At 42.2% G+C, this 13,215-nt stretch overlaps 1 non-coding gene across 1 annotated transcript; it reads right to left on the bottom strand.

The window, feature by feature from the left end:
• Window positions 1–1,414: 1,414 nt before the first annotated feature.
• Window positions 1,415–1,522, bottom strand: LOC123324691. The gene has a single exon (XR_006539965.1). It is a non-coding gene; the product is annotated as a U6 spliceosomal RNA (small nuclear RNA).
• Window positions 1,523–13,215: the final 11,693 nt, after the last annotated feature.

Below are 13,215 nucleotides of genomic sequence, written 5' to 3'. Positions count from 1 at the left end.
ATATAAGTGCAGGACACCTCCAAAATCGGATGTTCTGATTAACAAGAATACACACACATTTACAGAATAATATAACACCCACACAATACACATGTATGTATATATAAATATCACACACATGTACAAACCCACATCGTGTTTTTGTTTGCTCGTGTTTTAGTGTAAGTATGCTCCATGAAACACTGGGGACACTGAAAAAGAAAATTGTTGTTTACCTGGAATTCAGATTTTCCTGGTGTTTTATATTTCATCTCACAACCATGTTCTCTCCCCTGCTTGCCTGGGCTGGGATCGCCTGCTCGGCCCAGCGCCCTCACCACAGTCTTGGCCTGAACGCCGCTCCAGGTGGAGACAGAACACTCCTTCATGGCTATGTTAAGGGGGCACTGCTGAGGACATCTACGGAGGTCAGGCCCCGGTCGCACCACTGTGTTGACCTCCTTCCAGAACATTCCAAAACATTAGAAGACCCTGAGGAACAGACTGGTCCACCAGGCTGCACTAATCCCTTATCATGCCCTCGCTCATGCTCAGAGTGGACAGAGGCTTCAGCTCCCTTCCAGTCTGGCCCTTCACAAACTTGAAGGGACATTCCAAGGTCTGAGTACATTTTCCCAAATCTCTTACCAGTACAAATATCTCCCCCAGCATAGTATTAATTCTATTACGCTTTACTCAGTTTCCAGGTCCTCCTTAATATGCCACTCCCATACCTCTTCTGCTGAGGATGCTTGCTGAGCTCCACGTATGCGCTCTTTCATTAGCTTCCCTTGTCTCCTGTCCTTTTAGTACTCCTATTTGTTCTGAATTTAAGGGGGAGTCTTAATTATCATCATAGTGCTCAGAGTCATTGCCCTTGCCAGAAAGAATAAAAAAAAATCACTTGTCCACTGCCCCTTTAGATGTCAAGAGTTTTTACTGTGGGATATTATCTCAAATTATTACCAGAAATCTTTGCATGTAGGGGACTTTGCATTTGCAGAGTTACATAATTGACAGTCAGTAAATTATCCAGATCAGAGTTGGGAACATAAGAATGGTAGGATTCTCCTCATTTACTATGTGTTCTGTAGAACAAAATGTAAAGTGTAAATAGAATTTTTCTTTTTTCTGTCATCCAGGTGTTTGGATACCTCTATGACTTGTTCTTCACACCCTTTCTAAATTTATGTATTTTATTTATTTATTTATTTATTTAAAAAAATATGGAACACTTCACGAATTTATGTGTCATCCTTTTTTTTTTTTTAAAGATTTTATTTATTTATTTGACAGAAAGAGACATAGCGAGAGCAGGAACACAAGCAGGGGGAGTGGGAGAGGGAGAAGCAGGCTCCCCATCTGAGCAGGGAGCCCGATGTGGGGCTCGATCCCAGGACCCTGAGATCATGACCTGAGCCGAAGGCAGACGCTTAACCATCTGAGCCACCGAGGCACCCTTATGTGTCATCCTTACACAGGAGCTATGCTAATCTTCTCTGTATCATTTCAATTTTAGTATCTGTGCTGCCAAAGTGAGCACTCACACCCTTTTTTAAATTTAAAAATTTTTAAAATTTTTATTTATTTATTTGTTATTTGTTTGCTTGTTTGTTTATTTAAGTAGGTTCCATGCCCAGTGTGGAGCCCAAAGCAGGGCTTGAACTCACCACCCTGAGATCAAGACCTGAGCTGAGATCAAGGGTCAGACACTTAACTGTCTGAGCCACCCAAGTGCCCCCACCCCCCCTTTTTTTTAAATGAATGATTGGAAATAACCAAATGATTCCCTGACAATTTTACTTCACACCATGAATTCATATGGTATTGATTAAGTGTAGCTCAGAAATTGTAGCAAAATTTGAGGTGCAATACAGGGATTCATATGCCTGAGATTAAGATTATTCTTCAAAGATGGATAGATTGGTCACCAAGTTGTTTACCTACATCCCAGGCACAGAGCTCAACTACATTTCCCAGCATCCTTTGCAGTTAGGCAAGGACATGTGATGGGTCATCTGATATGAGTGGTCAGAGGAATGTGGGCAGTGGGGACATTTCCAGGTCCACCGCATAATGCCCTCCTATGTTGACCTCTGCTGTCTTTCCCATCCACAGCTGCATGGATAGGACTCTGGGAATCGAGGTTGGAGCAAGCACAAGATAAAAAGACTGAGTCTCTGCTAAAGGGGTTTCCTAGGACAATCTCTTGACCTGGAATACTCACATTGAACTACATTATGAGCATGAAATAAACTTTTATTGAATAAAGACTTTAATTTTTTTAAGAGCAGCTAGCTCTCAAAACTAATGGGAGACAATTATTCATTCATCCAGTAAGCCAGTAAGTAGTTCTTGAGATAAATGCTGAGTACCCCCATATGGCAGAGACTCTGTAAGTCATATACTTTGGTAAGTGAAACACACATACTTATTGCCATGATGGAGCTTGCAATTTACCAAGGAGAAGGGACAGCAAGGAAAAAGTCAGGAAGCATGTACCTTGTGATAAATTCTATGAAGGAAACAAGTGGGAGAGATTGTTCCTCTGCTAAATACCTGCTTATATACGGTGGTTGTGGATGAATTCTTGGAGGAAGTGATGTATAGGCTGAGACAGGATGGATGAGAAGGGTTAGCCATACAGAGAGTCAGCAAGGAGGATATCAGGAGTCTGGAACAACAGCATGCATCGATTTGGTAAAGACATCAGTGGGGAAGGAAGCTCCTATTCCTGACTCATAGTGAGAAAGCCAGAGAACAGGTGATTGGAAAAGTTGGCAATACATGGGGTATGGGGGCATATGGGTCCCACACAAGGATCTGAAATTTAAGTGCAAACAGGTTTGTTTATACCCTAAAGGAATTTAAGCAGAGTATTGGCTTAAGAGGAGTGACATTTCAAAATATCATTTAGGCTCTTGTGCATAGAACTGATACAACGGAGTGAAAGCAAGGGTGCAGAGGAAAAGGAGTGGGGTATTTCAGTACTAATGGTAAGAGGTGGTGGTGGTTTAGACTGAGTGAGGTGGCTGGAGAGGCAGAGGTAAGTGGGTAAATCCAAGACAAGTTTGGAAGGTAGAATCAGCACACTGAAGTAAAGATTGTGCATGGGGGTACAAAACAGAGGGGTGTCAAAAAGGCTCTCCAGTTTTATAGTTTGATCACATGGGCCAACACAGATATAAGATAGGAAGAGCAGAGATCAAGTGAAGACCAGGTTGAAGATAGGATCATCTTAAGAGATCAGTTTTGGACTTGTTAGGTGTAAGATGGGAAATATATAGAAATAACATCAATGTCCATCAAGGAATGAATTGACAAAGAAAATGTGGTATATACATACAATGGAATATTTGTCAACCTTACAGAAGAAAGAAATCTGTCCATTTGTGACAACATGGATGAACCCGGAAGACATTCTGCTAAGCCAAATTACTCACACAGAGAAGGACAAATACTACATGATACCGCTTATATGGGGAGTTTAAAATAGCCAAATTCATACAAGCAGAGAGTAGAATGATAGTTGTCAGGGGTTGCAGGGGCGGGTAGGGGAAACAGGAAGTTATTAGTCAAAGGGTACAAAGTTTCAGTCATATGAGATGAATAAGTGCTTGAGACCTATTGTACAACACTTTGCCAGTAATTAATTACATCCTATTGTATACACAAAAATGCACTAAGAAGGTAGATCTCATGTTAAGTGACCTTCTCACACACACAGAATAATAGTAATCAATAAAGAAGGTGGGAGGAAACTTCTGGAGGGGATGGGTATGTTTACGGCATAGACTGTGGTGATGGTTTTGTGGAGTCATATATATTAAATATGTACAGTGTTCTTGTGTGTCAATCACACCTCGATAAAATCATTTTTTTAAATTAATGAAAATATATCTTTATACCTCCTGAAAAACAAATGAACCCAAGAAGTTCTGTTACATACCAGTGTGTTCTGAATTGCTCACTTCTGTTCTCCAGTTTTAGTCCATTAAAAACATTAGCAACATCCAGGGGAATACACTTTCTGGGCACTAATTGTGCTATTAAGGGAAAAGTGAGTAGATCTGCTTTAAGGTCGAATTATTGGAATTAAAGAATTCATTAAAATTTGTACATAAGCCCTATTGGGAGAAGAAGCACACTCTCTTTGCAGTTAGCTCTGTTCAAATCATTTGCCGGAGATGTAGAGGAGCATTACCTGTTCTATGATTCCTGTTGTAAACATCACCCTTGAGTGGAATAAATGGTTTCTTTAGCTCTGCCCCACCCCCTCCTTTATTTATTTATTTTTTTCCCGAATGTATTTCTATTTGTTTGTCTTTCCCTCTTTGGAGGCTAACAACAAACCGTAATTTATTTCCTTTGTGTTTAACCTACCAGTACTCTCCATACCAAGCCGTGAAAACCATAGGTTTGTTTATTGAACAGACGTCTGATGCACGCACCCTGTGCCTACCTTACTCGATGTGTTCCAAGCGGGAGCTACCTGGAAGTGTCGGTCTGGCCACCCAGGGAGAGAACACACAGCAAAGCAGGGGTGTGAGTGAGAATGCCATTTTAGGGGGAAGGGGGCTGAGGAAGGAACTCGATGGAACTCAGGCATTTTGCTTGAGTGTCTGAGTAAATAACGCCGCTGTGGACAGAGTGAAACATGAGGACAGAGTGAGCTTTGGCAGGTTGGGACATACCAAATTTGAGTATGCTGAGAAACAGCGAGATGGATGTGTCTGTTAGGCAGTTGTGTATTTGGGTCTGGAGCCAGATAGAGATACAGTCTCCCACTGTGGATAGCAGTTAGCAGCCCTGAGGTGGTGTCCTTTTGTTCACCATTACTTAGACATACAAGAGAAAGGGGGAGCACAGAAGCTCTCATGGTACTAAGTGTCTAACTCTGTACCGTATCTCGTGTACCTTCCCAGAGCTTACGACATGCATGCTATGACCTTTATTCAACAGAAGGAACTGAACTTCAGGGAATGAAGTGGCCTGCTCCTTCCAGGACTCACCCTTCAGTCTGGTGGATTCCAAAGTTTGAGTTTTCAGCTGCATGGAGCAGGGACCGTGATGTGTTTCCAATGACGGCTCGTGCCTGATGCTCCTATAACACATTCATCTCTCATTGTACAGCAACTGTCTGAGAGGTGTTTGACTTTGTCTTGCGTATAAAAGAGGCCCCAGTACTTGCCAAAGGGATAGATGAATGAGAAATTAGTGGTAAAAAAGATTGTTCGGTGTAAAATCACCCTGTCTAGTTACAGAGACCTATAAAGTATGGATTTGAGTATTTTACACTCTCCCTCTGATCGAAAGCCTCCTGCAGACCCAAATCTAGAATAGGACACAAATATTTGAAATGGCCTTCTGGACTCTTCTCCATCTAGCCCAGCGTGTCTTTCCAGATTTTCTTCCCACAGTTCCTGTTTATTCACTAAGATTCAGCTGTTCTGTACTCCCACTTTGCCCTCATCGAGTGGCTTTTGTTAACCTTTTGTTATTCATTTTCCCTGGAATATTCTCCCCTATTCATTGAAGATCTAATTCCTATTCCACTTTCTATACCAGGTATGTGACTTTTCAACCCTCAGAGCTTCCCAAACTGAAGCAACCTCCAAAACAAATCACATCACTCCGTAGTGAAGCATCTGAAAAGAAAACATAGTAGTCATTTTTCCTATATTCAAGTTAACTGGAGTGGTGGTATGGGTGTGGGTGAGGATATCAATGGAGGCTTAGAGACAGACAGAGATAAGAATGTAAATTCATGCATACACATTACACCTTCAATATTCATGGTTATTGTCAGGTGGTGGTGGGAAGGTAGGGCACCTGAGGGAGGAGGGACTTAGCCAACACACCACAGCACCACCTTTCTCTCTGCGAAAGCATCCGTAAAGTGCTTTTGAATATGACCAAAAAAAAAATGTCATACTTAGGGGAACTTCAAGGATTTGCTCTAGTGTAAAGGGTGTTCAAACATGTGTGTGTGTGTCTGTATGTGCTTGAGTATTCTGTGGGTCCTGAATCTCTGATAAACAATCGAAAAAAAGAAGGATGAATTATTAGTGTCTGAATCTTAATGGATTTAGATAACATCCTAAGGTGATTAGGTTCTGAAGGAACAAGTAAATCAAGGAATTGTAATACCTGGGACATATCTTGTGACCTCGTTGGAAAGACAGTGTTTGATTTGGGTTATATTGATCTGGGTTTCAATCCATCCTTCTCAGTTACTAGCCATGTGACTTTGGATATTTTATTTAATCCATCAGTCTCTATAAAATAAAATAAAAACGACTGTCTGAGGATTCATAATATAATGTACATAAGCTTTCTGGAACATAGTGTGTTCTTGATTCATTTTGCTTTTATGTTTAGCACAGTATTTTAGCCACCATGATGGTTGATTTTAGGTGTCAACTTGACTAGGGCACAGAGTGTCCAGACTTTGATCAGACTTTATTCTGGGTGTGTCTCTGAGGGGGTTTTGAGGTGAGATTAACATTTGAATCAAGGGACTGAGTCAGGCAGAAGGTCCTTCCTAATGTGGTGGGCCTCATCCAATCATCTGGAGGCCTGGGTAGGAGGAAAAGGCTGAGCAAGAGGGAACTCTCACTTTGAGTGAGGGGCATCGATCTTCTCCTCCTTTGGACTTGGATTCAGACTTGAAGTTACACCATTGTCTTTCCTGCTTCTCGGGCCTTCCGACTTGTGCTGGGACTATAGTGTGGCCTCTCTTGGGTCTCCACTTGCGGACTGCAGATAGATATTGGGACTTCTCAGCCTCCATAATCACATCAGCCAATCCCTCATTATATATCTCTTGACAGATAAAGAGTGAAACAGATATGTAGAGAGAGAGGGAAGAGAGAGGTAACACTTTGAGGAAGGATTTTCTTATTTAAATATGTCATGAAATAAAATAATGAGGAACCTTTAGCTACTATAGGATTTCTGTGGCACTCCTGGGAAATAGAACAGATATAGCTAATCCCCCGGAGATCTGGCTGTTGCCTGAGCTGGAGCTCTAAATGGCAGCAGGGGAAGTGTAGCCCTGCAAGTAAATTAGAAATTATACTGAATCTCAAATAGTAGAATATCTATAGATATATAGATGTATATGAATACTCATCTATATGTGTATTTATCTTTATCTATCGAATCTGTATCTATCTCTATATTTATCTATGTATCTATGAATCTATCTATAGATAGATGATCTGCATCTATATCTCTGTATGTATGTATCTATCTCTCTATCCATCTCTAGCTCTCTTTTATCTATCATCTATCTATCTATCATCTATCTATCTATCTACCTATCTATCTATCTATCTATCTATCTATCTATCTATCTATCTATCATCTTGTATTGATTCTGTTTCTCTGGAGAACCCAGACTAATACATCCACTAAAACACAGGAAATAGCCTGTGTCTTAGCTTCTCACGGGACAGGGTGTATGCAAACACATGCACACAGGTAGTTTATTTTAGAAAGTAATTCCATGGATTAAAGTGGGTGATCTGGAAAGAATGAAACAAGATTGCAAGAAAAGCCAAGCCAGGGATGAAGAATTGAGCTGGTTACTGGTGAAGGCCACTCATACTAAATTTTGCTTAGACTCTGTAAGAAATTGCTTAGAACATGCCTCCAAAGGACCTACGTGAGGTGTGGTGGAAGAGGTGTTGGATCCCGTGCCTCCTTGGTCGGTGACATGCCAGGGCTGAGAACCCGCATATTGTCTCATGCTGCACACTGTTGAGTAGTCAGAGTGAGATCAGCATGGTGTACTCCACACCAGGATCATTGGACTACACTTACTTACTTCTACTTAATGCCATGGTGAATGGATCAGAAGGAGACAGGATATAAAAGTTTCCCATCACACCCCATTAGGGTGATGCAAGTTCTGTCCAAAGAAATATGATTTAATGGAATAAGCACCACCTTTTGAATCAAAAGGCTCACAAAAGGATCATAATTTGGGGAAATAGAGAAAGCATGAAAAATGGGAAGATGATTTTTTTTTTTTTTTAATTAACAGGGACACACAGTGATCTGATCTGATACTGTTTTCTGGCCATAGGCTTTGTTGTAATTTCCCCTTTCTGCTGGAGGGTCCTGTACTTTTCCTTTCATCTTCAGTCAAGAGGGTGGCTCTCCTGTCATGATGTGTAGTTTTTCGTGTGTGAGAGGTTGTGTGGGGTATAGGAGATGGAGAGAGCTATCCTCTTCCTGTACCAGGGAAAAGCATCAGGAGTCAGGACACCCAAGGGTTAGGTTCACTCTGCCACTTGCTAGCTCCGTGATCTTGGTCTACCCTTGTCCCCTCTGAGCCTCTTTTGTAAAAGGGAAGACTCTGATGGACTCTGCCCCACTGGAATAAAAACTAAGTCTTGTACCATGATCACAGAAGTGAAGAGAAACTGTCTGCCCCACCCATGCCCCCCTTTATGCTTGACGTGAAATTCTGTCATCTTATACAGATCCTAATCCCCTGCACAAATGAGTCTGGTGAAATGCCTCCTAACTCTTTAATGCAGCCCCTTTCAAGAGGAAAAACATTTTCACACATTAAAACAGGAAACACAAATGAGTCATTCTCTCCCTGGTGACCAGACTATTTATTCAGTAAACATTTTCTCCCTCGAAGCCCTTTTCAGAGCCCCCTGCTGCGCGTTGTCATTCAACGTCTTATTACATGAAGTCTGCCCAGCCATGACTTTGGACTAATGGGGTTGCAGCCAATCTATTCTGAAGATGGATTCATTAGATGCTAATTGCACAAAGAGTGTCCAAGTTAATTCCCACCTCTTCCATTTGTATATTCCTGGATCCTAGACAGTAATAGCTAAAAACCCATCTATCTCCATGGTAACAGAGGAAGCCATAAAGAACCAATAGAGCTTGACCATGCTAGGGGGAGAGAATCTGTAGGTAGGAAGTAATTGCATTTTAAACAGGATGAGTGCCAGCTTTCAGAATAGGGTGCCGTGCTCAGACGAGGAGAGGATCTGCAAGGACACTGACATTCACCCCAGGATTTGGTAGCCACTTAATGGAGCCCCAGGTAGAGGGTTTGGCAGAGAATAGGCCAGGCAGGAAAAGCAAGTGGTAGGGTAGCAAGTTACATCACAAACAGTTGCTGATATGCAGGGGATTCGAGAAAAGGGAGTAAGAAATGATTGGGGTAGCATGTACTCATTCAGTCAGGATGTCCTAGATATTGCCTGTTGCTTACCAAGTAGAACAATCTACAATCTGGGGATGAAGTCACGAGTAAGACAGACAGACACACTCAGCTCCAGTTCTCAGGAAGCGTGCATTCTTTCAGAGCATAAAAGCCAGGACCAAGCTGTCAAGAAAATACACAAAATAATTATAAACTTCAGGAAGGGTTGACAAGCATAGGAACGAGGTTGGCCACGAAATGAAAAAGAACAGAGGAAGGCATCTGGATTTGAGCATTCAGAGAACGCTCCTGTGAGGGAGGACAGACAAGGGCTGAAGGGCCAAGAGCCAGGAAGCAACCAATGGTGGGAGAGAACTTGCAGTCAGAGGCAAGGGCATGGGTGATGGCTTATGAAGCATGTTCTCAGCGTCTCTTGGATTTATGTCCACCTCTGCCATGTTTTCTTTCATCACATGATACATGTAACTGAGCTTGAGGGCAAATCAAATCATCTCCAAATTGGAAATGATTTTTGTTCACTGCACCTCGATAAGAGAGGTCAGGAAATTTGTTTTCACAATGCTTATTGGTGGAAGAGGGTAATACCCCATCACACAGTCTCCTCAAATGATCAGTCATGAGAAAGTTCTGCTCACTCAGATTTCTCTGCCTATAGCATGAAGCGGGAAGGGGGCGGAATCCCCAAGGAATCTCTTCGGAAAGTAACAGCTGCTGCCAGGCATCATGGGGTCGGTGGTGCCTGGCAGAGGCCACTGCTGGCCCTACCTCTGCCAGCTCAGGTGCCAGAGCTGTCACCTGACGGTGGAACCTTGGCTTGTCATCCCAGTGAGGCGCTTAGCTATTCTATCCCCATTGCTTCCAGGGGCAGCAGGTCTGACATGTTAGGTTGGGATGGATTGATCAGCTCAGCTTCCCTCCTTGTGGCCGGCAGCAGTGGGGAGGAAGAGCAGAAGAAAAAAGGATCTCACAAAAATAGCAGGAGAAGTCACATAAAGCTGGCTGACGAACTAGGAAGGGGATAGCAGGGAACAGTATGTCGAACAGACTAGTGGAAGAGAATGTCTGGAAAATTCCTGAGGCGTAGGCTGGTGCCCTTGCTGGATTCCATGGACTTTATGGAGAATGTTGTATGTGAGGGTTAGATTTGTTTTAAGGACTATCAGATTCCTAATGGTGGCCACCAAATCCTGACATCCAATTTCTTTCTTCCTGCATCCTCTTTTCTCTCCAGCCCTAAATCTTTGCTGTAATGTACTGAAAAACTAATTAGGCAAATAAGACATATGAGTAGTTCTAAGAAAAAAAAAAGGGCAAAAGATGTCTTTGGTTTCTCCTGCCTGACAAGCAAATAAAAATCTTTAAAAAATAAATAAACAAATTTCATCACTGGGAGACTGGGGAAACAACCATCACAAAAAATGGAACATCCAGAAATAGCGTAGATCAAACCAGGAAGGAAAGAAAGGAGGGAAAGGGGTGCAAACCTGAATCATAATTTTCCTTACAAGGAATATATTGAAATTGGTAGAAAGTAAATGGAAACTTTGACAAATTCTAGAAATATTTCCTAACCTTAGGGCTGAGGCTAAAAGTAAAAGCAGGTAATAAAAGAGAGAAAAGCCTTCCATTTGGGATGCTGTCACTCAGGAATCCTGAGTTCTCTGGTCAGGAAAGAATGAACGCATCCCAGGGAATGTCATGCAGGGAGCCTCCTGGAGCAGGGGGACAGAGAACCTGCCCACAGTGGAGCACCAGCTCCCCAAATAAGAAACCTCTTTGTCTGAGGAGCCAGTGGTCAGAAGTCAGGACATGCTGTGAGGGTAGCCATCCTCATCCAGCTGCGATTGGTTTCACTATCTTCTTCAAAAAAACAAAACAAAACAAAACAAAAAACAACCCAGCATTTGTAAATGCCTTTGGCTGGGAAATATTTGGATAATCCTCCTCTTCTTCCTCCTCCTCCTCCAAAACAAAAACAAAAACAAATCAAACAAACAGGCAGGGAAACAGAAGGTATATGAGTAGAAGTTCTTTTTCAAATTTGTTTTTAAGTTCCCTTTCACTAGTTGATGTTTTTTTCTTAATAGTGAAAGAAAAGGGCGGGGGGGGGGAGAGGGAGAGGAAGGGAGGGAAGGAGGAAGGGAAAGAGAAAGAGACAGACAGAGAGGAAGAGAGAGAGAGAGTGATTCTTGATATCAAGGACAGGATAATAAAGTGAGCACTACAGGTAGGCACATCTGAATGGCACGAGACTCAAGAATGTTGCCTATCAGAAATAGACACCAGGAGAAGAAGCAATGTATGGAGAGCTGGTTTCTTAGTGGAAATTGTTTAAAATTATAGTGAAAGAATTTCCTTGAACATGCTATTACCCTAACTTGTTTTTCATCTACCAAAGACCATTGAATAATTGGACTGCTAATGCAAATCTATCATTCAGTCAGAAAGATTAGGATTTAAATGGAAAATACTAAGGGAAGCCCAAGTGTTCAGTGAAAGGAATCAGGAAAATCTATCGACATTATTTTAGAGCACGTTATATCTAACTCATTGCTTTCCCCTTTAAGGAAATTGTGATAGGGATAGATAGATGAAAGATAGATGATAGATAGATAGATAGGAAAAAAGATAGATATAGATTTCAAAATGCTGTTCAGTAAATGGTTTGTTTAAGAAAGCAGAAGCCATGTTATTTATCCCAACTACAGTAGGATGTAATGTGGACTATGAGTGGATATAAGGCCCTCCTTGATGGGAGCCAGGGACAGAGATCAGGGAAGCTGATACCAGTCCATTCAGCTGACAGCATCATAATACCTCCTTCACCCCTGCATTATTTATCCTCTTGGAAGTTTCCACGAGTGGACAAGAGTGAAGTGGGTGGTTCTCCAGGGTTTGCACGGAAGCTGATTCAAAGCTCCTAGCTGCCTCCATCTCTGCCTGAGCAGAGAACAGAGGACAGCCACTTTCCTCCCTTCCACCTTCTAAACCACACAGGCCTCTCATGGGCAGATCCCTGTGGGGGGCCACAGTGGGCAGAAGGTTCTGGAAAATCATGTGTGATGCAGAGGGACCTTGCAGGGAGCTGAGGTGATGGTGAGCTGACAGAGACCAGAGTGGTGTTTATCACAGACATTCTGTAAGATGGAAAACTGAAAGCCACTTCACGTTTTCACAAATTTGGATTAAATAAGTAATTTTGGGTGTATAAAATACAGTCATTAAAACGACAATGGAGGTGTAGGGGGTGTGTGTGCGTAGTGTCTGAGTTATATTGTCATCCTAGCTAGGAAGCAGAACCTTTGACAAGGATCTATGTGCAAGGGGGTGATTTGTAAGGTGATCTAAAGAATTAAAAGAAGCTTCAGTAGGGGAGCTGAGAAATGAGACAGGAAAGGGGAGGAAGGTAATTAAAAATGTGCTACTGAGCAGGTTACTACTCCTCTAAAAGCCCAGAATCTCAGGAAGACAGATGCGCACTGGATCTATGCTACTTAAGGACACCTTTATTCACCACCAACTGTGGGCAACTCAGGGGAGAGTCAAGCCCCAAAACCCTGTTCCACCCTGCAGAGGTGGGCTGCAAATCTGTGATTGCTCAGTAAATAAGATAGACAAGGCCAGAATTTGAACTAATTAAGTGAAGATTATTAACATCATAAAATATTGGCTTACAAAGTACTGTGATAGGGGCGCCTGGGTGGCTCAGTTGTTAAGCGTCTGCCTTCGGTTCAGGTCGTGATCCCAGGGTCCTGGGATGGAGCCCCGCATCGGGCTCCCTGTTCAGCGGGAAGCCTGCTTCTCCCTCCCCCACTCCCCCTGCTTGTGTTCCCTCTCATGCTGTGTCTCTCTCTGTCAAATAAATAAAACCTTTAAAAAACAAACAAACAAGCAAACAAACAAAAACAAAGTACTGTGATAGCTCTTCCAAGAATTTTGCCATTTCTATTTTAGATGTTAATTTCCCTTGACTTTTTTGTCTTTTTAGTAAAAATATAATTGATGCTTATTTTTTTTTCAAATTATTTTCTAGTTAG

Source organism: Neomonachus schauinslandi, chromosome 4 (assembly GCF_002201575.2).
Source record: "Neomonachus schauinslandi chromosome 4, ASM220157v2, whole genome shotgun sequence".
Lineage (NCBI taxonomy): Eukaryota > Metazoa > Chordata > Mammalia > Carnivora > Phocidae > Neomonachus > Neomonachus schauinslandi.
Note: the sequence above shows the minus strand (reverse complement) of the source record. Positions and strands in the feature narration are given on the sequence as shown.